Source organism: Aythya marila (genome assembly GCF_965140915.1).
Source record: "Aythya marila genome assembly, chromosome: 1".
Lineage (NCBI taxonomy): Eukaryota > Metazoa > Chordata > Aves > Anseriformes > Anatidae > Aythya > Aythya marila.
The window spans coordinates 119,945,518-119,970,483 of record NC_139042.1 but is presented as its reverse complement, the minus strand read 5'-3'; the positions used below and the strand labels follow the sequence as shown (position 1 = coordinate 119,970,483).

The window sequence follows — 24,966 nt, the reverse complement described above, 5'->3', positions numbered from 1 at the left end:
CGATGCCGATGTGTTGTTTGTATCATAACTCCTGGCAGAACGAAGTGTTCAGGAGGGCAGGATTTAGGAGCAGGGGAGAGGTGAAGCTGAGCTGGAGCGGGAACAAAGGGTGGGAAAGCAGGGGAAGGTGCGGTTCTCCAGCAGCAACTGCTGGGGTGCCTGTGTTTATTCTGGAGTTTGTGGTGGAGCTGAATATCATCAGTGGCAGCGCCGTGTGTAGTGTTCTCGGTATAAATAGAATCCATAAATAGTTTTGTAGAGAGTCAGGATTTTATTTTGCTTGCGAAGTTGGACCTATTGTGACTCTCATTTCTTTCTGCCATTGCTTTCCTTACCTTATTGGTGGGCTAAAGTTTATATTGCTTAGCCCCAAATCACATATATTAATACGCTTTCATCTCTTTTCTCTGTTGCTTTGTTTATCTGTCTCCGTCTATCTCTCTGTGCGCCTGCTGCTTGTCTGCCTGCCAGTTTTTTCTTTGTCTCTATCACTTCATCATTGAACCCATCTGTGTAGAAAATGGGATATTTGGCTGTCTTGTATTTTTTTATTATTTTTTTTTTAATTATTTTTGTCATTTTGTTCCCTCAGACTTACGAGGATAAAACTCGCACTCCTGGGGGTGCCAGGCATTTCAGCTCTTGCATTTAGGAGGAGCCGTGATGCTTTTTGCGTCTGTTTGTCTGTCCATCTGTCTGCTGGTCTATAATAAGCTGTGCAGCGAGACAGCAGCTTACTATCTGTGTGTGTGAAATTAGCTAATTGGTGTTAGCAGCAATATTTTCACATGTTTTATAAGCAAAGTGCAGCAAGGTATATAAATGTAGATATGATCCAGAGACACACACACATACACACACACGCGCGCGCACGCAAGCCTGTCGCTGCTCATGCATAGACGCTCAGAAGTAATTAATGTTAATAAGATTTTAATGTGCTTGTGAGATCATAATGAGGAGAAATGAATGCTGTGATTAGAAAAAGGTAACTGTGTGTGTGTTTTGGCTTAGAACACGATTTCCCCTCTTTTTTTTATAAATCACAATTTCAGAACTTGTTTGTGATTGCATCAATCGGTTTTTATTTTCAAATTAGAGGTCTGTTTAGCCATTTGAATGATTAGCCAAATAAATGGGTAAAACCCTGATCATAAGGAACGGTGCAGATTTTTATTTTTTTTTCCCTCTTAGAAAGCAATGTGACAGCGCTGGGCACCCTCATCCTTCTAGCATTACATTTTTTTGATGCTGCTTTTAAAGCCTCATCAGAAGCTGCTCTCAGAGACAGTGCTCATTTTTTACAAATAGAGATGTTTATCTATAGGTGTCTGCAATGCATAATCAACCACTGAAACTATTGTGCCAAGGCACATTCCCGTTCATCAGTAATGATGAATCCTCAGAGTCCAGATGATCACATGATACCTTGATAATATTTTGAAATAATTAGTTTAAGAAAGCCAACCGTATACATTTATTTTTTTTTTTATTATTTTTAATCAGTCGGCATACAAATAAGGGAGAGAGGAAAGTGTTTGCAGGAAATATTTTACAAGCTAAGATGTTCTTTCATCCCGGATACTGTGTAGTCACCAGACCCCAGGCTGGCTAGCATCCAGATGGACACTAGGGGTCCTTCCCTCCAGCAAATCAGGGAAAGTATTGTCCAGAGGGCTTTGCTTTCATTTGCATATTTATTATTGTTTTTATTTTGAGTAATAAAAAATACAAAAATATTAAAAAGTTCTTGCCTGATAGTTTGGGCATTGAGATATTTTTTTTTAATTGATATTGAGAGATTATATATTCTGTTTTAAAACCATCTACAATTTAAAAAGCATGTTAAAAAAGTCCACACTCCTCACTGCATGCTACCCACTTCTTTATTTTGGTGGTGCCTGGCTTGGCTGGTGTTTAGAGATATTAGATCTGTGTTTGAATTCATGGAATATGATTCATTTCCAGAAGCTGCTGAGGTACCACAACAGTGTTTGTGATGAGAAATGGTGGAACGTGGTGGTATGATTGCAGTTTCCAAATCGTGATGAACAAAAACCAGCGTCAGGAGATACGACTTTGACATGACTTGAAGTCTCCGAAGAAGATGATCTGACAGTTCATTTATAATGAATGAATTTATTTTGGGGAAAGGAAGCATCAGGCAGTTTGTGTATTTGTTTATTCCTCTACACACTCCGTGCAGCCAGCTGCTATACAGTAGGGCCTCTAACTCTAGTTCGTCATTCAGATAGCTCAATCAAGGAACGTAATACAGGAACTTTAATTTTCTAAGGTACCTTGGGATATATCATCTGCATATGTGTGCGCTTAAGTGTGTCTGTGCGAGTGCACTCAAAGCATCTCTGAAACCTGAACTTCCTTGCATTAAGGCCGTAATGAAGTATTACCCAACTGCTGCCAGTGTCCAGGTAATTTTTAATGAGCCTGGATGAAACACGGAAGCCTTTACTTCACCTAAGTGCTTATATAGTTTGAGAAGTGCTTTAAATTTTGACTTAAATAAAATGATCTTCTAAGCTAGAGCTGTAAGGAAGCAACTCATTTGCTCTAAAAATCGTAGCTCCTTTCCATAGGTGATTTTATTAACGTCTTTTGAAAAATATAGGACTCTATGATTCTAACGTTAATCCCAGTTTAGGATTAGCATTGAATTGAATTAATATTGAATTAATGGAATATGATTCATTTCCAGAACATGCAGAGGTACTACAACAGTGATTGCAATGAGAATTGGTAGAACATAGAGATATGGCTGCAATTACCAAATCCTGGTAAGCAAAAACCAGTGTCAGTAGATACAGCTTTGACATAATTTGAAGTTTCTAAAGAAGATGATCTGACAGTTCAAATCCCACTTTCAGATTAGTGTCCTCTTGCAATTTTTTCGTTGCTTGTTTCTGCTTGTTTCCTTTATATTAACATACCAGTTCCCAAAACTGGCTTCCACAAAGTTAAAGAGTGAGAGTAGGAATGATAAACTCCAATACCAATAAATTTTAAGCTCGGAGCAGGAAGCAGCTAAGCTAAGGACTTCCTCTAGTTTTTCTGTGTCCTAGATGGAAAAAGAAATCTTAATGCTCTAAATATAGGAGTTGTAGTAGCTGAGCTGCCTTCAGCTATAGACTGAAAACTCCTTAAGAGAAACTCAGGAAGAGCTGAGGCAAATTGGCTAAATGCATGAAGTCAGTACACAAAAATGACTTGCGTGGAATCTTTAGGGGACTGCTTTAATTCAGGAGTAAATTAGTCTTAGGCCACTGTAGCTTAACTGAATAAGGAGCTACAGGGAGCTTTGCTGTTGAATTACAGCATCTACTGACAGCTTCGAGACAATTAAATGTGTGCATATTGAAGTCAGACGTCAGTTGATTTGCCTTAACTTTCTCAGCACCTCCATGCAGACTTGGCATTAGAGACAGATAAGCTGTCCCAAGCAATTCATTTGATATTGGGGATCCAGAACAAAACAAATTGCAATATCTCCTTTGCTCTGTGGAAAATATTATACTGCTAATTATTGCGCTGTTCTTGTCAGAGTATCAGTTGCCCTGCCTGTCCTTGGACACCATGGTTTTACGGTGCAGTTGTTGGAGGATCCACAGCTAATGAGGATGGCTTTCTGTTAGAGTCACTTTGTACACACCTATGCCCCAGTACTTGGGAACAAAACATACCAAGGTAGAGGTACCATATACTTACAGTGACTTCTAGAATTACTAAAAGAAAAACAAGTGTATTCACAAGTTCTGTTTCCCTTTTCCAACTAGCTGCCTTACTGACGTGTGGCTACTCTGGTGTAAGGTTAGCTCAAAGGTGAGAAAGAGGGATCTGCATTTTTTGTCTGGTTGTAAAGGTAGAACAGAATATCTTGGGAGCATAGTAGTGGCAAGCCATCTTGGGAGAAACTCATTTTCTCTTAAAGAGGCCTATGCACAGTGTGAAAATAGGAGCTCATAAGCGTATGTTCAGATTGTGCCCTGAAGAATGTTTTAAAGTATGTTTGCCAGCCTTACTTGTATTACATTCATTTAATTTGACTTTATTCCTAAGTGCACATATAAGGTTAAAATGCTGTTAATTAAAGTTTATAATTGACAAACTGTGAGCTAGCTGATAGGATCTCCATGCTAAACAACATTAGATTTCTTCAATCATTTGCACAGCGAAAACCTCTGCAAATGGAGGGATTTTAAAAATATCTGGAGGTTCTACCTCTACCAGGCCAGCAGAGAAAGTAAGTGGTAAGTGATGAGCTTGAAGGCTTTATTGAAAGTAATCATCTGCTAGCCTCAAATTGGGTGTGTTTATTCAAGTGTGCTAGCTGATCTTGTTTTTTTTCTTTTTTTTTTTTTTTTTCATATGATACAGAGACAGAGAACACATATATTCTGAAACTGTCAAGATGGAAGTTCTAAAGAACTGATTATTGCATCTCACTTGCCCAATTCCGTATTTATGCTTCTAAATAAGCGGCTACGTTTTGCAAAGTGCTCAATGCCCAGAAGCCCCTGCTGAGTGTGCTGGATGCTCAGAACTTTTAGTAACGTGGATTTAGAAGAGCAAATTTAGCTACCAGTTCTGAAATTGTTAGCCAGCGGACTTGTGGGTTAAGGTGAGCTTAGAAATTCCAGATAAATGGTGTCACGTTTCTACCAAAAACTTTATTTAAAAAGTTGTATAATTGTAGCAAATAGTATTTTCATGAAAGTAAAACATACAGTTATCTATAGGAAGACAGGAGCTGTTGAAGAAACTAAGTAAGTTGTGCACATATTCTATCACTTCTGCTTCTGAAAGTGTCAGAAACTTCTGAAGGCCTTCCAATGAATAAGTATGGTAAAAACTGGTGATGGAGGAAGTTCCTGCCTTACTCTGCCATGGGATAATTGGCCAAGTCTTTGAACAAAGTAGGTACAGGTTTTCTACTCGATTAGAGTTCTGTTTGATGTTGTAAGGGATATTCCTACCAGCTATATACAAATTTTTCCTTTTTTATTTTTTTTTAATAAGCTCTTGATCTCAGTGTCACTTTGCAGCAGGTATCATGCGATCTACAGGTTGTTTCACACATGAAAGGAATGGCTTAACTTTTCGGAAGTTTTGGAAATGTGAAGTTTCAGGTAATGTAAAGGCAGACAGCGCTGAGCAACTAGATGGAGTTAGAAGCAGCAGTCACTGTAGTATAAATTCTTGGTATTTCATTTATTTTCACTAGTGGTCATATGTCTTCAGTCATCAGCAGAATTCCAGTGGCTCCACATTGGCTGCATTCATCACAGAAATATAGAAAATAGTTTATATATGTTTATGTATGTGCTAACTCATACACTTATGCCTGTATTTACAAGTAGTGCATTTGGAAAGAGTCAGAATGTACAAGCAGTGTTTGAGTAAGTTTGGGTAATGGTTCAATTTGTTTGGAAAATGTTGGAAGTTAGTCTTGCTCCCATTCCCCAAACAGTTCTGCCACTGACGTAAATAGGCCTAGGCCTTTTTATCTATGCCTGCATGACTTATTCAAGAAAAATTGCAAACTACATGAACCGCTCAGATACCTAGCAGCTCCCAGCCCTGCCCATGTGGGGATTCTTACTGACCAGGTGAGCAGGGAGTGGGATGGAGGGGTGAGAGGATAGTGTTGGGCCCTGGTTCTGTGGCAGAGAGGAGATCAGAGAGAGGGATGAAGCAGAAGGCAGTGCCATGGGGTGGGCTGTGATAGAAGGGCATGGAAAGTGCATTGTGTGAATGTGCTTTAAGTAGAATCGGTGTTAGAAAGGTGGGGAGGTGAGGGAATGGAGAGAGATCTGCTTTGAAGGACAAGAAGAAACAACACAGGTATGCTGCCACCTGTGCACATTGGGGGTTCATCACAGAACTGGGAGATGTTGCCAGTGCGTTGGTACCACATGAAACTTGTTTGCTTTTTGAAAAGCTTGAAAATATTAAAACTAAATATAGTTGAGGCCCACTCCTTATTGGATTGTCAGCTCTTCCTTCTTAATATAATAGTCCAGTCTTGATCAACGCATTATTAACAAAATCATGCTTTAATACTGTGCCCTGGGTACAATTATTTTCAGCACTCTATCGTTACTTCTTTTGTTGTGCTCCCTATTGTTCCTTTTTCTTTCTCTGACAGTAAGCAGATGACAATAAATTGTTAAATTTACTGCCGCCATTTTGCCATGACTTGGCGCTAGAATCAGACCAGCTGAAAGGCCTAGCAGGTACTGTTTTTGATAATCTCAGGACACAATGGATTTATTTGTAATCATGTAGCACTTCCTGAAGCCTAATGGATTGACAGGCATGCTATAATGGGGCTGTCCTGAAGGATCGTTAGGGACACCACTACTTCTGTCCTAGATTATTTATTCAAGTACATATCTTACTGAAATCCAAGCATGAAGACAAACCCTTTCTGTAATGAAATTTTGTCTTCTTAAGATAATGATACATTTGTAATGCTTCGTAACTCTTGTCCTTCATACGTGGCTTTTTTGGGGGGAAGATTTTCCTTTAGTCCTTGCCAGTTCTATTCTAGAACCCTCAAAAAAAAAAAAAAAAAAAAAAAAAAGGTGTAAGGAACACTCAAAGTCCTCTTCCCTGTCCAAAAGAGGATAGACTGTATGTTTTGTTATTGCTGACAAGTATTTGTCCAGACTCTTAAGTTATGAGTCCCACTTCAAGTGATCTATTCTAGTACCTCATTATTCTTACCCTTAGAAAGATTTTCCTGTTGCCTAACCTGAATCTTCTTTACTACAGTTTACTTCACTTACTTCTTTGACAGTGATTCCTGTTCCGTTTGCAACAGCTTTTTATGTACTGGTAATCTGGGTAATGGAGTCATTTCTGGGAGTAATTCCATTCTGTGTATGGTATCTGCATTTATGATCATTCATGCACTTTTCTGGATGTTCTTCATCTGTTTCTTGAAAAACTCTGTCCATAGCTGGACAGTTTGCTCTTGAAACTTCCCAAAACTGAGTAGAGCTGAAAGATCACTTCCCGTGTCCTCAGGGCTGCATGCCTGCTTATAGAAAGCTCCAAATTATGATTGTTCCCTTGTTTCACCAAGATACTGCAAACTTATATCAAGCTTATAATTCACAATAACTCTAGATCCCTTTCTGAAAAACTACCTTCTCAGTTATACCTCATCTTGTATCTATGTCGTTAATTATTTCTGCCCAAGCACAGTACTTTATCCATACTCCCATTGAATCTCATCCAGTGCCTCTAGACCATTCCTATTATTGCCAAGGTCATTTTGAATTTTATTCAGTCACTCAGTGCATTTCCAGGTTCATGTGGTCTGCAAGCTCAATAAACATGTTTTCTATTCCATCATCTAGGTTGTTAATGAGAAAGTTACATAGAACAAAACTCAGGGCAGCAACCCAGTTGTTGTAGTCTTGTATTTTGGTAATTACTGTGTGGATTCTCTTATCTAAGAAGTTTTGTATCTGTGACTATCTGTGTTATCTGCATCTGACTATGCTTGCCTTGCTCCAAGCTTGCTTATAAGAATGTTATATAAAACTGCCAAAGGCTAAAATAAAGTTAAGATACGTGAATGACACTTGCTGCTTTCTACAGGGCTTCTTATCCTGTTCTGGAAGGAAATTAGGTTGTTTTGACATGATTCATTCTTAAATCAATGTTGATTACTACTCATCTTTTTCAGTTTGGTGTTTTCATTGATTGTTCAAGATTTTTTTTTTTCTGGGAATTAAGCTTAAGTTGACTGGTCAATAATTCCTTTGTCCTTTCTTTTCTCGTTTTTTCTCTCAGTTTTCATGGTAGGTACTATATTTATTCTTCCAAACTTTTCTTGTCTTTCACAATGTCTCCAAAACCGTTTCAGACAGCTCTTTAAGGATACTGGGATGAAATTCATCAGGCCCAAATGACTTGAAAAATACCTAACTTAGTTAAGTAGTCTAATCTGTTTGTTCTTCTGCAGTAAGAATATATCCCTCTTCATGAGTATTAAGCAAATTATCCATGTCTCTCCACTGGAAATTTTGAATGAAAGGTGACACAAAAAAAGGTGTTAAGCACTTCAGCCTACTCACATCATCTGTCAGTTGATCTTCCTCTCCATTGATTTACAGATCCACATTTTCCTTCATCTACCTAATGTACTAACAGAGTGGCTTCTTGTTACTCTTGGTATCCCTCATTAGTTTTGTGCTTTGAACATAATAATTTTGCTCCTTCATGTTTGTACTATTTTAATAATTATCATCTTCTTTTCTGATATCCTTCTGTTTTCTTTGGGCTTTTTTTTTTTTTTCCCCCACTTGATAGCAGTAAGGAGCTCATAATTTAATGATAATTTTATTGTAATTTCTTCAAAGAATGGTTATGTCTCTTTTTTTTTTTTTTTTTTCCTGTAGACTCTCCCAGAGACTTCACTCAACAACGTCACTGTCCGTGTAGCGCTCTTACCCACTCCGTCTGTCCATACAGGCTAGAGCCCAGTCTAGAAAAAATGTCCATTTGGTCTTCTCTTTACTTTCCAAATAAAAGAAAAAAAATCTCACCAGTGCATTCCATGAAGTGTCTGGAAAGGTGTGATCTGCTGTTTTCTTTTCTCCAAAGAATGTGCATAATTAATCCATTTGCACCAACATTTTCATGCAGACACTTCAGCTTATCTCACTAATTGTTTTGAAAAGTCAGACTCATCTTCCTGCTTGGTAGTTTGTGGTATTTCCCCGTCGTGGTGGAGCCTGGGTTCTTTTGCCGTTAATCACTACCTGTGGTTTTTCATGAGGTTTGACGCTCTGCACATTCTGGACCTCAGAGTGTGCTTGTGCTTTCTCAGTTTTAGAAGGCAATACGCCTTTCCTTTTTTTCCGTATAGGTATCCTCACACAGGTTATATACCCATATATGTTACAGCCATATAAGTAAGTCTGTCAGTTTTCTCTCATACTAATTAAGCCTCGATCTTGATGATGCATTATGGTTTCTAGTTTATTTTCCTATTCACCAAACTCCTTGTTAGATGAACATAGAAGATGCTTGTCTAATAGATGTTTTTTTTCCAGTTTCATTCCCTCCTCCAGCAACCTCTTTTCTATCTCACTCACCTACTCTTTGCAGTTCCCATCCAAGCTACTGTAGTTAATAGCTGACAGATTTTTTTTCACCTGCCCATCTTAGTAAAAGACCTCCATTAACTTAGCAAGAAGGTGCTCTGACATCCTTCTCCTTTTTTGTGAAGTGACCTGTCAACTTGCCCATAATAGCATTTCCCGTGGTCCAGGAAGACAAATCTCTTAGAGATGCCATCAGGATCCGTGTGTGATGTAGTTATCGTTAGGATTTTGTCCTTGCCTGATCTGTGCTTCTGCTGTGAGGACTGGGAGGAACATTGATTCCTTCACCACTTTGCTTCTAGAAAATTGTAGTCACTTTTGAACCTCGATGTCCCTAAAGCATTTTTGTAGATCCTTTGGTATTCATTATGCCCTCTCTGTTGTGTTGTGTCCTCTTCTGTTGTTATTTCTCTGAGTTGAAATGTCTAGGAGGCTATCTTGTCCTCACTTCAAAGCCACTTAATTCTATTGCAATCTGCATTTACTGACTTAAAAACTGGTTTCTAGTATCAATATATTGTATTTATTTTCCTATACTTTTGGCTTCCACTTCTTCTTTTTTTTTTTAATCTGCTTTTTTTTTTTTTTATTAATTATTTCTTCCTCTTAGTTTGCAAGTTCCTTGCAGCAAGGTTTTGTTCTCTCATGTCAGCCATGTCCCAATAGACTTGCTGTTTTTCTCTCAGTTCGCCTTGTACATAATTTGCTTTTCTTGGTAGCTTTTTGGGAAGTTTTGCAGATCAGTGCCATTGCAACCATATGGTTCCCCATAATTGTGCTCTAAAATTACTTTGTCCAATTTTTGTCCCAGCTTTGTGCAAGTCTCCTCTATTGACTAACTCTGTTCATTCTCATTTGCTGTTTCAGTCTGTTGTGAACCAGGTGAAGGTCGGATGGTCTTTCTTTAACCTTGGTTAGTTAGCTAATAGCAATTCTAGAGAGTTTGAACTGTACATCTTAAGGCAACAACAGATTTCCATAGTATTGAGCCAGCAACATTTGCAATGTTTGCCTGAGAGGAAATTTTCTTCACAGCAGATATTCATTAGCCCTTGACTTAGTACTTGGAAAGATGGAAGGACATCTGAACACGGATCTGCAAGTTTTTCCTTTTGTTTGTTTTCTTTTTGTTTTTAATAACAAACCATTGGAAAATTCCAGAGAAGATAATATTTAAATTATCTATACAATCTAGTTTCTTACATTAGTTCATTCAGAGACCAACATTTTAAAATGATAGTTGAGTACAGGTTCCTTAATTTCAGTCAACTTAGAGGAAAATGCAGTCAAGACAGCAATTCAGTCTCCCTCTGCTATCAGTGGAGGAGAAATACCCCTACAGAGCTATTCATCCTAAATATATTAGAGTTTTGGGGTGGGATTAATGGCTCACTGGAGATGATTATGGTGGCTTCAGTGAGATACTTAACTTTTAGGAAGCTAATAGTTAGATTGTATGCATCCTAGATCAGATTTCAGATTTCATCCTAGATCTCCTGATCAGATTTCTCTGAAGAATATTTCCCCTATTAAAGTATACAACACAGAAATCTACCATGGTTTGTCTAGCTTGGGAGAAATTTTGTATGTTAGAATTTTCCAGAGTTTGGAAGGGTTATAGACCTTTTAAAAAGATTTACGTTTTTTTAAAAAACCTCAACTTATCTCCTTCCCTTTTTGGTTGTAACCTGCTCCTTAATGTTGCTGGAGGTGAAGAAGCTGTTCAGATTGTTCGTTTTGGTGTGTCTTCTTTTTTAATAGGTCAACAATTACTCTCCAGCATTACAGGTAAATACTACTCCATGTTACCTTCCTCACAGGTGACATGAAGATTTATGTTTGCACATAGTTCTGAGTATATCAAAGTTATCCCTGTAGGTGAATATTTTTACTTGTATTTTGGACCATTTCATGATGTAGTCACTAAAAATAAATGATCCTGGACAACAGATTAGACATATTTGTTGTTTTTTTGGGAAGAGCTAATGTCATTTTGGTGTTGCGCAAGCTTTTCCTCTTTCTCTCTGTACAGCCGTAAGGTGTCCATGACACTATTATTCTGGCCACTCTGTTGCCAAAAAGTTGTCAAGAAATTAGTGGAGAATTCAGAGAAGAGCAACAGAAGTTAAGAGGCTGAAGAGATTGAAATATGAGCAAAGATTACAAGAATTTATTATGTACAGTTTGGACTAAATGATGACTAAGACATATGATAACAATCCACAAGTATTTGAAGGGTGTAAAATATTAAGACAAAAAAAAAAAAAAAAAAAAAAAGAATTATTTTAAGATGTTCAAAGGGGTAAAACTCGTCAAGGAAAAATTTCAGCGTGAACCACAAAAAATTCCTGAGGAGCTGCATGTGCTGGACTCGTGGAATGGAGTCTACAAGAAGGTGGTAAAAAGCCTACGATTTCATGCCACCCTGGGATCATGCACACAAGCACATGGGTCTGACTGCACAGGTCATGGTTTGCCTGCATCCTACATTGTGCTTTCCTGAGGGCTCCTGAAGAGTGAGCTGCAGCACAGGGGCTTCGTGCTGGTGGCAGCAGCCTGCCTGCAGCTGCTATTTTTGCGGAGCAGCCCTTTTCCATCAGATGGCTGTACGTGTACCCATCCGTCTGATAAGCGTAGGCAGAATCAAGCTATCACCAATGGAATAATTAATCTCATTTTCAGCTCGCTCCCTGCTGAGGTGTGAGAAGTGCCCAGGGAAGAGGGTGGCTGAGATGACACCGCAGGAACTGGTCTCTTGGTGATGGTTTGCCCTCGGCAGCTGTCTTCCCACATGCTCTCCTGACCTGGAAGCAGAGGGGTTTCACAGGTAACACGAGTGTGTGCCTATAGGAAATCTGGACATGTAGTTGTCAGAAGGACTTGCAGCCGTCTAATACTGGAAGAAAACAAATGGCCCATCCAGGAAGGAAACTGAACACCACTGAACAGAGCAGTTCTTAAGAAACAAGACTCAAATAGGCAGAAGACTCAAGGAAATGTAATGAAGAAAGCATTTATAGTGTCCTGGCAGAGGACTGAAATGACGTCTTAAGCATTTTCCTTTTCCTTTTACCCTCTTCTTTCATTTCTGTTATTTGGTGCAATCATATTAAAAACTGTTTTCAATTAGATTTTTTTCCCCACAATTTAAGAACCCTCAGCACCTATTTATTAGGTCTGATAAAGGCTGCAGGTTTACACTGTAGGCTTATTTTAATTAGGAGGTCTTTTATTGTCCTAGTGAATTGTAGTGGACTATTTTAAGCCTAAAAATATTTAACTATCCTGAGCACTGATTAATTTGGACGGTATTTTTGTTTAATAGGGGCATCTTTACGGTTTATAGCTCGTTTTGCACTCTTAATAGATATGGGCAGGAGGAGTGAGGACTACAGCTCTTGTTCCCCACTCTGCCCTCTGTTCCTCATTTTTATTTTCGTGTGTGCAAAACCATCATGCGTGCCAGCTTGGGAAGCTGGCATCCCTCCTGTTAAGACCAAACTTGCTCTCTGTTGCAGTATAAATAGTGCTTGCTTCCAACTTCAGAGCAGTACCCATGTTGCATGCGTTGTGTAGCTGACTGTATTAAAGGGTTTTCCGTGTAATATAAAGCTTTTATATTTGTGGCTTTAGATTTGCTGGACAACTCTGATCACGCATCTGGGGATAGGCCTTTAAGCTTGTCTGATATTAGGGGGCTGGAATATTTCAATTCTGGCATGGTTCAGTTTAAGAAGGTCTTACTTTACTGGCATGTACAGAAGAAAACCAAATGCCATTCTTTAAAATACTCCAGATATAAACCTGGGAGCACTCCCAACTTTGGTAATCCTACATTGTCTGTAAATCACTGGAAGCAGAGGGGGGAAATTGCACCAGGTGAACCAGATGTATTTGGAAATGTCATTTAGTTTGCTACTCTGGGATTTTTGATTTGATAAAAGCACTTTGTTCTGCTTTGTATAAAAGCACCTGACCAGGCAAACTGAGACCAGTTGGTCAGACAGAGGCCACAGAGGAAGACAGTCAGGGCAGGCCTAGGAGGGGGACTGATTTTTGATTATAGAAGTAAAGAACCATTACAGACTTTGTGGGCAGCATGTGAAGTTTTGCCATGACCTATTAGTCCTTGGGCTTTTGAAAAACATTCTCTTAAAGTTATATGATAGAAAGCAATAGCTGTTTTCCTTAAACTTTCTAGAACTGTTCTCTTTCCAATTGAAAATGCTGGGCTGTCTGCCCCAGTCATCCCCTTGGGAAGTGCCCTTCCCATCCTTGCCTCTCTGGCACACGTGGCCAGCTGGAGGCTAAGCCCTGAAGAATAAGAATTATTTTATCCTTTTATCTCTTGCATTTTATTTTCGGAGTTTGGATGGTCTGCTTCTGCCACTGTTAGCTTCAGTAGGCAGGCTGGACACACTCGAGCAAGTGTTGCAGAGAGGGATGCTGGGTTTTAGGGTTGTGCTGTGTTGCTACAGATCATGTCACCTCAGTGTGTAAACAGTCCAAAAATAAAAACAGCAAATGATACAAAAAGGAATCCAGTTATATTTTTATATCTCATTAAGTTTCGCTCCTCCTTGCGGTTTTATTGGCAGAGCTATCAGGGGAGTGTATATCTCCATCTGAGAAGAGGCGAAAAGATTTGCATTGGTTGTGTGGGTGGACGCTTTTTTTTTGCCTTTTTTTAACTGTTATTTTCAATGGGGATTAAGTGGGAAGGGGTCTAGGCTCTCCCACACCTGTCTCATTTGTGGATACCCTTATTTTATCACGTATAGAAAACATCTGTTGATTTAAGACTAGTCACTAGTATCTTGCCCAGGGGTTCTTTATTTAGGTACTCAGCTACAAGAGCTGCTGTCCCAAGCTGTCATACACAGAGCAGATTGCTTACTATTGCTGTGAGCCAAAGGTATAGGGTATAGGTGGGTGGACTTGTTTTTGAACCCTGAACTTTTCCTGTGCGGTAGTGACAGACGAGCGGGTTGGAAAAAAGACCAGGGTCCACAACCAGCAGCTTTGGGTCAAGGCACGTCCGTCCCAGAGCTGTGCTTGATCTTGGGCTATGCTTGCAAGATACTGTCTATGAGCGTTGACCTTTTTAGTCCTTGCTGTTTAATGTGAGCCTAATAACTAATTTACACTGTTCTCTTTTGGTATTTCGGAGATTCCTTGACTGCCTACCCCTAGTCTGCAGGGAATGGCCAGGACATGGCTGGATGATTGTGTTGGAACTTGACCTGCAGTTTCCATCCAGACACCCAGCGCAGCCCAGGTCAGGGGAGGTAGTGGGAAAGATTATTGCAGGCCTTTGGTTTTAGTACACATAGATCCACCGAGGAATTCCCTACCACATATTGTTGTTGGTGTTTTCTCTCCTAGTTTTGTGCTGGGATACTCCAGCATGCTGAGCACCCACGTGGTTAATGGCTGTTCTGGAAATGAATTATGGCCGTCAGAAATGCTAAAGCCCTATCCCAGATATGTTCCCACATCACGTTTAAGTTTATGCTTGTGTTATGGTCCAGTCAACATTTCTGGCTTTAAGTTGGAATGGCAAACCTTTTTCTTAGGGTCATCAGTACAGAGTGTTTTATTTCTGTCAGATTTTGATCCTGAAAGCAGTGGTTTTTCAGACAAAAGCTATGGATTTGGGTTTGATAGAACTGGAGTTGTTATGACTTTTTATAGCCATAATCCTGGGCTGTAAGAATTCTGTTTGTCTCATGTCCCCTACGTAGGATTTCTGTGTAGTTATTTATACCATACTGGATCTGGGATGCATTCAGTAAGGGGCATGACTCCCCAGTGTGGATCTGCAAACATGACGATGCATGGAAAACTTCAGTTAGCATTTAATGAACTTCTTCATGTATTCAGTGTGAGGACATGGCTTAGAATACAAGCCTTGGCAAGGAGAAGTATCAACTGTTGTTGTTGTTGTTTTTTAACTACTTAAAGCACTGAACGTAAGCACACTTGAACTAGTAGCTAGAGAAAAGCATGTGACTTCATTAAAGTCGTTTATCTAAGCTAGGATATTGTAGGATGGCCTTGCAAAAGCCGAAGAATGAGCTATTCCCAGTGAAAGAGTTTAAAAAAAAAAAGTCTTAATTAAAGAAATCCTTTAGTATGTACGAGTTGTGTTTATTCTTTCTGTGAAAACATCAGTGTTTCTATCCCTTCGCTAAAGGTCTCTTTATACAGCAGACAAAGATCCATAAGGAAAACAAAAGACATTGCATCTGGGAATTAAAAAAGGAGTTTTTCCTTTGTTCCACGTAACCTATACTGTTAATTCTAAAATTGAAATTGAATATTTTTCTAAAAACTTAGTATGCAGCTCACGCATTTCCGTGGAATGTCCTTAACTATTCACTGACTCACTCCCTATTCATTTATAACTAATATATGGCACTTTTATTGTGGTTTCTAAAGTATGGAGGTTATATGAGTCAGATGCAATTTAGAATAGAGATTATCTTTAAATAATCAAAAACATACCTTGCCAAAAATACTTTTTTTTAAAAAAGAGGGGGGAAAAAAGAAAAAAGGAAAGAAAGCATTCTGTGTTCTCAAAATGTGGAGAGCTTTTAAAAAAGATTTGTTTTCAATAAATAAGGGGGAAGAAATGTTATGTAAACCTAAGTGCTTAGCAGACATCCGTTTACTTCCTTCAAGGAGACAAGGGGTTTTAAGATTTTCAGAGCTCATGAGAAAGGCACATCCTTGAGTACTAGCACCAAGGACGTGATGGAAGCATTTTTCCTTGAAAATTTGCAGCATGAACACATAAGGTTAGAGGTGGCATGAATGATAACTTTCTTGAAGATTTTAATCAAGGACATTTTGGAGAATGTGGGCGTTTGGATCTATCCTTAAAAATAGGAAAACAAAGTAACGAAAAACAAATGAAAACATACAAAGAAAAAGAAGTAACTCCCAGACTACCCTTTATTTTTTTTATTTTTTTATTTTTTTTCACTTCTTCCTTCTCCTTCTTAAGTTGGTTTTGCTTCTCATAAAGTTTTTCATTAATGATACAGTGTTAGAAAGGACAATTGTTTTGGTTTTTTTTTTTGCTGGGACTTTGAAGTCCGTTTGTTGTGACAGCTGTTAGGCTGGCATTTCCTGGACATCAGTGGTATTTTATGATGGCTTGCCTGCTTCCCTTCCTTCTTAGGGCTTTTCTCAGAAAGGAATAGCAAGCTGGCAGACTTAGATTCCTGTATGAAAAAAGCAGAAGATGGATCATATTGGGCTATCGTTGAGCGAATTGTGGGGATCCAAAGAATCGTCAGCTTTTTTGTAAGGTAGTTGGCAATGTGATCTACAGACAGAATCAAAAAGATCTGAAAGCTAGAAACTTGCACTCATCCTTCTGCTGATTTTTTTAAAAGAGTTTGGTGCAGCAAAAGATCTTCCTGGCCTAATAAGTTGATACCAACACAAGTAGAGGCCACTTTATAATAAATGCATATTTTTGCTTTCATAAAAACCGTACCATTGACTTAAAAAAATCCACGAGCCTCACACAACGGTATTTTCACCAATATATCGAGCCTCATATTTTTCAGTTACAACAGGGTTTTTTTCCTCTGCTGATCTTTTTTTTTTAATAACCAAAGGAACAAATATGTCTTGGTTTTGAGCTTTAATCTGGTGCTTTGTGTACTCTGATGACCTCCTAATCACACTCTCTGTGACATGTCAATCTACTGCTATGGAAAGTGGGTGATTTGGGCTGTCATGAAAGTGATGATATGCTCATATATCCTGTGCACTTAGGACAGAAAAGTTCAAAGAAATGCATTAACCAAACGAATGAAATGTTATGGGAACCCATAATTCAGCTACCAAGTGTCTCTCTCCCAGTTCATGAGTGGTTCTTTGTCTGTGTTGTGACTTTAAATGTGAGCACCAGGTGTGAAGATTTCTGTTTATCTTTATTTAAGCAAAAACAAACACAAAAAAATTCAGAGCTGATGCAGATGATGAAATGTAAAGATGTGCGATGGGTTTAGTAAATAGTCATGGTGCATATGTCTAAACAAGGAAGGAGATTGTAGAATGTGGTATTAGTTTATATTGCTCTCCTTTCATTACTGTATAACCATCTGCCTCTCTGGCATGTTCCTTAAAATCTTACACTTCAGTTTGTAACCTTCAACACTGCAGTGGAGTTTCCTCTGCTGAGTTAGTGGAATCATCTAGATCTCAAGGTAAATGCCGTCAACATCCACAGCAAATTATTATTCATCACAACTGAAAGATAGGATTGACCTTTTTTATCAGATGAAGAGACCTGTCTGGTATGTAATTGGAGAGGTGTGATGTGAACGGGAGTCTGGGGGCAAGGATATGCTCCTCTTGGCACCAATAGGACTTCCTCTGTGGTCTTAGATGCATTACCCAACTGTTCTGCATGGCATCTCCCATCTGTAATGTGTAGATAATGCCACTTGCCTCCCCGGTGAGGATTTTGATCGTTAGTTAATGTTTGTAAGGTTCTGTGAAAATGCAAAGGGTTGTATAAAAATATATATAAACGAATAAAAAATGTGTCGCCATTTGATGTCCTCAGTAAATTGAAGACTGTGTAAGTGAGTGCTTCCACCTTCATAATCCAGCACCTTTTATGTTATAGTTCAATGAGTTGAACATGGAAACATGACGTTGTGGAACTGTGCTTGTTTGAGGAAATCATGGTCCAACATCTTCAGTACACCTTCCTGGTTTTCCCCAAGGAACATTGTTATCATTTAACACATTACTGAACCTTTCTTCTGAACATTTTTTTCTGAGGTTTTCCATCAGTTCAACTTGAGCAAATGGCTAGGAGATTTAGACTTATAAGGTCACATCTCAATCCACCTAAACTTGCTAGAAAGCCCGAAGCAAGTCACTTTGGTTCCTGTAGACTGACTCTTGACAAATCCCTTTGGATGTGCCCAATGCTCTACTGAACATCGTGGTGAAGAATACAGAAACTTGTCCATGGGTATGGACTTGAGGCTTTAGAATCTCTGTTCAGCATTTGTCATCCATAAATTGGTACAAGGATCAGAACAGATTCATGATCTGATATGTACTTGTACAACATGAAATCATAAAGTGTATTAATCATTGTCATGCCTCAGTGAGTATGTGATGGTGGTTTTAAAAGTGGAGAATATTTCTTTTGAAGCATGGTCTTGGACGAAGGGTTAAAAGATCAGGAAGGCCAAACCCATCTTAGTGGGTCTCTCTCTCTCTCTCTCAATCTCTCTTTTTTTTTTTTTTTTTTTTTTTTAATTATTATATATGGTTTTTGAAGAAAAGGAACTTGCAGCTCCTTGCTCAGGCAGTTCTTGAGTTGTGGTGTGGATGCTTTGAGGGTATAAACCACAGAGGAAGTCTGGATAAAATAGCTACTTAAAAAGAGATTAAGGGATTTACTTCAGTGCCTCTACGGGCTGTGATTTAAAGGGAGAAGAGCCCACTTTTTCATATTGCAGCTACTTTTATTAGCTACAGGTTTTAACCTCCTGGAAGGATTCTCATGTCTTTCTATCAGCCACTTTGGGGAGTTAATCCAGACCAGTCAACAGAACTGTACATTGCACTTGATTTCTTGGTAATTGTAAAAGCTTTTTTGTCTTCTCTGGCCATTGTAACTCCATAGTCTTTTGGCATAGATGGTATTGATGAGCAAGAATAATAGATAACTATATCTTAACTCCATTTTCCAGAGATAAAAAAGGAGGGAAGAAGGCATTACATAAACTGGAATTGAATACAGAATGATGACTCCAATTCAAAATGCTCTTTAAACTTCTCTTTGTATTTAGTTAATTTTTTTCCCCTATAGAGGTTTATTTGGGACAGAAACTGAACTTTGTCTTACAACTTGCTTTGCCAGTAATGATCAGTGGGGACACCGCATGGTCAGCCCGTTTGGGTTTGCAGACTCCCTCAGAAATGTACAATCAAAAACTTCTAAAAAATACACTACTGAATACTCAGTATGTGATATGTGCTATGTGTGTATGTTAATACTCAGTAGTGTATTTTTTAGAAGTTTTTGATGCTCTTTACCGGTAACAGAATTCTGTTTGGCAGGTAAATTGAGGATGGCATGATATTGGGCAGTTGAGATGGAAAGCGCGGCAGCGTTACCACTTTCAATAAGTGAAGGTTTTGTAGTAGTCCCAGAAGAACAATATTATCTGTCAGGTAGCAGATAAAGTTTGTGCTTGAAAGGGTTTTCTCAGTTGGCTCTTATTTACCTGTATCTGCCTACCCTGCATTAGAAACCTCCTTACATTTTCTCTCCCAGAAGCTTAACTCTGTAATTGTTTCCTATTTGTACACATTTATTTTATCTTTTTCAAATGTCAGCTCAGTATTTCAATTAAAGATTCAATCATGCCTGAAGTTCTTACAATCCAGTTTCAGGAGTGGATCATCCAATTAGGAGATAATGTCCTCTGCAGTTCTGTGCTGCTTGGTTTACCTTAGGATCGGAACTACCCAAAGTCGCTTTTGAAAATGAGTTGTTGATGCCTAAGTAACACTTTTTAAGTCAAATTTTGGAAATTGTATATTGCAGATGATTTGTTCCCCTAAATGAGAGAGGGCAAGGAGGTGAGTTTAAACACCTGATTCATGGTCATCCATGCAGTTCACCTGCTAGCTCTTCACGTGTCTCTGCTTTGTATTTTCTTAACTAATTCTGTCCAAGACTAGACTGATGGAGAGCAAGAGGTTAGCTCTGCACTGGGCACATTTGAGCTAGTCTGTGTTGTGTAAGCTTAGGAACCAGGATTGGTCCGGGGTTCTTTTGTTTTTAAACTGTTTTGTGTCATTGTGTAGACATTGTCACTGTGACCCAAAACTAATTGCCTGATGAAGGGGAGTGGGATATTCCCCTTGTCTTCAAGTAGTTTTAGCTAAGAATGGGATAGACTGGGTTGACGACACTAAAGATCCTGTTGAAGTGAAAATAGTAATTAGTTCTCTTCTGTGCCAAATGTGAATTTGGAATTGGCATTCTTGTGCACTGTTCTTTGTTGTGTGCCTTCATCAAGAGGGCATAACAGCAGCAGATCTCATCAACTTTAAAAATGCCTGTGAGCACATTTGCTTTGACGTTACTGAGGCACTCTGCCACCATTTTGGTTTCGCCACTGAAGTTAAACGAAGACTTGAAGGCTTCTCAGCTCGCTGTAAAAAGTATACTGCACTAGTGAGTTTGTGAGCAAATGGAAGCTCTACTTTCCTCTGTGCAGTCTCTGATTGCAGCATCGTGCAGGACAAAATAGATGGCCAAATAATCGGATGCTTGCTGTCAGCCTGCTCCCATTGTCTGTGATGATTTATGCTTGCTGAGAAACTGCCTGGTAGGGCTGAATCAAAATGTGAGGTTTCTGTGCTGGCCCGTGCACATCACTTTTGTTTATGGTCTTGGTCTTGCCTGTGAAAGGGCAAAGAGAATTTGATTGATGCTATGATCATAGTTGCTTTTTTACTTGCCATCTTTCTGTTTCTTAGAGTAGGTTGAGTGTTCATTAATGGGTTCCTTTGGAAGGCATAATGCTCTCTTTCTTTGGAAATATTTAATAAATGCAAGTAAAAATTCAGCACAATCCAACCCCTAGTGGTTTCTATCATGTAACTTCTTCTAATATCTTAAATTTCATTGCAGTTTCTTTTAACCAAATCTAGCCAGTTTTAAATCACATTAAGCCCACATTAAGGTCTAACTTTGTATTTTTGGTCTAAAGTTTGGAAATAGAAGTGTCCGATACTCAGAGAAATATATATATATATATATATATTTTTTTTTTTTTCTGTGTAAATCAAACCCAACTTGATGGATTAGGTGGGTTTGGTTTTAGTTATTATGTGTGGGATAGTACTGGTGTTGGAAGGAAAATGGGTGAAAAGGACAAAAGCTGTGGATTCAGGCTGGCAGACTATATTCCAGAGACCTTAAAGTACTCTTTGAAACTTTTGGAAGGTTTAGGTCTGAAGATTAGGGCTCAAAAATGCAAATAAAAAAATAAATGTAGAAATACTTCAGTTTAAATCTTTTCAATCTGGTTTTCTCCATGCTGCTTTCCAGCATCCTGTGTTTTCTCTTTGCATTCCATTCCCTGAAAGCCTTTTCTACTTTAAGAAACTGTTGAAATGCTTATTTTATGATCAGCACAGTATTTAAAGTTCTCCAACTTTGGAGGCAATGAAACCAGTGTTATGCCCTTCATTTCTAGCCCTACAGTACCCTAAAACACTGAGAGAGGTAAAGATGAGAAAAATATCGATGCACATATCCTGTTGCTTTTGTTCAGTACAGCATAAACATCATCCAAAACTACTCTATTTTTTAACACGAAAAGCATTTCAAAATACTCATCAGGTCTGACAGATTGTATGAAGATTCCATCCCTGCATAATTTAAAGCATCAGATGGATCTTCCCCCATCCCCTCACCCCAAATTACCTGAAAATGGGTTTTGTAATGAGGGTAACTTTAAACAGAAGGCTGCTGGATACTGCCATAAATTTAATTCCATATAATTAAAAACAAAAAATCAAAACCAACCAACCAAAAACAAAGCAAAAAACAACCAACCAACCAACCAAAACAGAATAAAACAAAACCCACCACCTTATCTTTTAAACTAAAACTATGTTTTTAAAATGCAAATAAACCAGCTGTGTTAGAATAATCCAAGTAGAGATAAATAAACCAGCTGAGCTAGAACCCTTGGCCTCATATTTACTATCAGAACTTTAACTTAAATGTGGAACTGGAGCATGGTAAGATTGCCACTTTCTAAATGTGCAGGGTCTACAGATGAACCCAATTCTCCACAGCCTATGGCTGGTGCCCTAGAGCATCGATCATTCTCTTCTTAAGACAAACTATTATTGCATACTGCATTTGCCAAGCTGTTGTGGAGAGATCTATCACAGCCAGTTTGAAAATCTTTTATACTCTTCTCTCTCAGTGAAAAAAATAAAATCTTAAGTCTTGTTTGTAATGAAGTGAGGTTTCTGTGTTTATACGTTAAAGCACCACATGTTTGTCTAGTGGAACCTGAGAAGAATTCTCATCTCGACAAAGATTTGAACTTCACTGGTCTGTTTTGTACCTTGAAAAGAGGCCTTTCCAATCAAAGGCCTCCCTGAGTAAAAATGCCATGAACTTGGTGTAAAAGGGAAAAGATCCAGACTAGGAATGGTCATTTCCCTTCCAGGTGACATCTGGAGGGCAGTGGGATATGGTCGGGCACTATTGTTGGAATCATCTTTTGGCTGTGAAAGAAGAGGGGAAACAGGAAACTGAAACTCGTCTTCTCATCTTTTCTGAAACAAAAATACTGAAAATAGTAAGAAATCTCCAGTACGTGCAAAAGTCAGGGCAGGATGCAGGTTACTGGAGGCCCCATAATTCCTCCAAGGTGTGAGGCAAAATGGGAATGTAAAGTTTAATGTCTTGATTTTCTCCACCTTCCCTCTGCACCCCCAGGCTTTAATTTTCAAGAAGCCAAAAAAGAATTGAGATTTCAATCCTGTTATATGAAGCCTGAATCAGAGGACTTGATCTCTGCTTTGCTCCACTGAATCCCTCTGAAGTGAACGCACATGGGAGAAATTGGATCTGGTGTAAATCCACCTCCAAAGCCCTGGTGTTGTTCCAACTTTTGCTGCAGAAGTGAGAACTTCTGAATTACCCTTAATAACATCAGACCCCATATAAATGTGCAATATTTCAGAGGTGCCTAAAGGTTAGGTACCTCTTAGGTTTCTGCTTAAATCTCCATGTATTTACATTGAGGCCAGCTGGGGGGCTCCTACACTGTTTGGAGATCCACTTAGACCTCTCTCTTCCATTTAGAGCTTTCCTATAAAAAAAAAAATATTAAATAATAATCATCATGCTTCGCTTTAAATTTATTCACTTCTCTGGTGAAACACAGTAGACAGCAAAAGGACTTACAAACAAGTGTGTGCAAATACATCAGCAAAAGTGATATTTAATCATCGTATGCCGTAATGTTGACACGAGTAGAGATTACATTTGGTTTTAGAGTTTTTAAGGGGTTTTACCAAATTTTATTAACAATTTCCTGGGTTTTATAGCATTGATCAAAAAATTGCCTGGCCAAAGTAATGGAAACTTTGAGAATACTTTCAGAATGGTCAGCTGCCTGACATCAAATCCCTTTACCCCAGACAGAGAACAACCATGTTGAAGTCTTTTATTTGACTAAGGTCTTGTCTCTGAGCCTCATGTGTCTTTTTTATCTTTCTTAGTTTTTCATGAAGGACTCGGGAGATCGATGTTCTATTGTGATACAGAATAGGAAAAAATGAAACTGTAAGGCTTCATGGAAAAGGGGGGAAATCAGATCCGTTCTAGAAGATGCTGAAGCATCCAAATTGTAGAGCATGCAGTGTTCTGTGAACCATGCTCTGACCCATATTTAACGTACAGGAGTTGGAGCTGGGAATGCTTGTTTGGTGCTAGTGCTGTAGCAGGCAAATTTGGGGATACTGGGCCAGTCCCAAACACAGTGCTGTGCCACACCTGCTTCATATTTGGCCAAGCCTGAGGATTAGTTTGTGAAGTCTGTAGTGCACTTACACCTCTTCTCCGCCATTCAGAAGTAATACTGTTACCTTGCTCCCTACTCTGTCCCTCCTACCAGTAGAAAGGATAAAAAATACTTAACACACAGGAAGAAAAACTGTAACTAGTTTTAGAGCATGCAATGTTGATTGGCACTGTATGCATGTCTGTATATATTACAGTATTGAAATTAGTGATGAGATATTTACACACTTCTGAATAGATCAGATTCTTACTCCATTTTCTTTTCCCAGTGTCCATTTCATAATGACTAAAAGCAAAGGCACCATTGTGCTTCTTCAGTGATATTTATTTGATCCTAGTTAAGTAGGATTTTAAGAATTTTCCCTGAAACCACTGTCTGCACCAAAAGAACACGGACTTGGAAAGAGGAATTAAATAATGGAAAAATATCCCTTGATCTCACCAAAGTAGAAGGTAACCCATCTAGACATTGTTTGCTGCTCTTTTGCTTTGTTAAAGTTTGTTTATACTCCATTCAAAAGTACAATTAAGAGGTTATTAGAATTGCACTGAGAAGAATTCAGAATTATGGGACTGGAGAAGTCAAGAACATTTTGTTTTCAAGGGGAGAGTGGCAGTTTAAAATCATCACTTTTCTTTCTTACTATTGTTAGCTGTGTGTAGTGCTTTCATAGCTGAATGCTGAAGAAAAAAACCTGTATATTGTATGTCTGATGGGCCTTTGGTTGAGGCACTTTGTCTCTCTGGTATATGTATTTCACATTGTATGTTGATGTCTCACACAGCTATAGAAGAAGGAGAAAGCAATAAGAAAAGTGATAAAATACAGACTGCAAGAGGAGAAAAAATTCAAGACACATTTATAAAACTCTGAACATTTGTAGAACATCTTAGGAGCAGTAGTAAAACCCAGATCTCTGCCTAGCTAATTTTATTTAAAAAGGACTAGATTTTACATGGGTGGTACATCAAGCCACTGTATGTTATGACTTAAATGTATGTTGAGGGTATGTGTTATATCTTGCAATGGTGAAAGAGCACATATTAGACCTTATATTTTCTGTACATGCTAGTATTTTTGTCATAGGTATTGAGTTTATCTTGGCTAACCCACACTTTTTAAATAATGATGTGTTTGAGTTTTTTCTTATAAACAGGATTGCATTTTTTATGAGATTATATCGATCTGCTACCCAGCATTTTTAGCTTCAGAAAAAAGGAAAG

At 38.6% G+C, this 24,966-nt stretch overlaps 1 protein-coding gene across 11 annotated transcripts in view; it reads left to right on the top strand.

Annotated features, from left to right (window-relative positions):
• The window catches only part of ZBTB20 (zinc finger and BTB domain containing 20), a 452,132-nt gene that overhangs the window by 14,496 nt on the left and 412,670 nt on the right, over positions 1-24,966 (top strand). Inside the window, exon 1 of one of the 11 annotated variants that reach the window (XM_082751626.1) lies at positions 11,817-11,961. The exons of the other annotated variants lie outside the window; for them this stretch is intronic. The gene's annotated coding sequence lies outside the window, so the exon portion shown is untranslated. Of the gene's footprint in view, positions 1-11,816; positions 11,962-24,966 lie in introns of those variants that run through there. 11 annotated transcript variants of the gene reach the window in all.